The sequence below is a fragment of the Geospiza fortis genome, unplaced genomic scaffold (assembly GCF_000277835.1).
Source record: "Geospiza fortis unplaced genomic scaffold, GeoFor_1.0 C13247443, whole genome shotgun sequence".
In the NCBI taxonomy this organism is placed as follows: Eukaryota; Metazoa; Chordata; class Aves; order Passeriformes; family Thraupidae; genus Geospiza; species Geospiza fortis.
Window position 1 is genome coordinate 1 of NW_005066090.1, and position 710 is coordinate 710.

At 47.0% G+C, this 710-nt stretch overlaps 1 long non-coding RNA gene across 1 annotated transcript; it reads left to right on the forward strand.

The window, feature by feature from the left end:
* On the forward strand, nt 1–254 carry LOC115949459. Its single transcript, XR_004082905.1, has 2 exons — nt 1–106; nt 194–254. It is a non-coding gene; the product is annotated as an uncharacterized LOC115949459 (long non-coding RNA).
* Nucleotides 255–710: the final 456 nt, after the last annotated feature.

Below are 710 nucleotides of genomic sequence, written 5' to 3' on the forward strand. Positions count from 1 at the left end.
CCCCGGCCCCGGCTCCGACCCGAAAGCTGAAGCCGACTCCCGCCCCGGCGTGGTCCCAGGGCAGCAACAGAGGCTACGGCGGCGTGGATGTTCTCACTCTCGTCAGGTTAGTGCCGGCGGGACGGGGAGCAGCCCGGGGGTGGGATGAAGGGATGCGCAGCCTCTGACCGTTGTCTCTTTACTCCCGCCGCAGCCTGAGGGACCGAATGAAGGAGCGGCTCATGGAGTACAAAACGGCTGTTCTTACCGGTAAGTATATCCCTCCTCGCAGTGGGATGTTGCACTAACAAAGAATGGGATGTGGCATTTATATTTATATGTTTATATATAAATTTATATCTACATAGTTTGTTAATCTTTTCTTTAATTACTTATTAAAAGTGCTCTTTACGATAATGATGGGGTTTTTTTCCTGGCTGTACATTTTAACACATTTTCTAGGCAGCTTTTGAGATATATTTGAATGTTTGCGAAGATGCCATATAGCTGCTGTCCACTACCCTCTCCTTCCTTTTCTGGGTTTGAATTTTAGGCTCCTCTAAAACGTAGTGATGGTTTTCAGAAATCTGGTCACTGAAGTCTTGCCAAAAGTTTGCCAAAGTGTTTGGCTGCAATACTGATATAAGGTGTTTCCATTACCTGTAGAGTCACAAGATTATTTGAGTTGGAAGGGACATTAAACACATCTGGTTCCTAACCCCCCACCATGC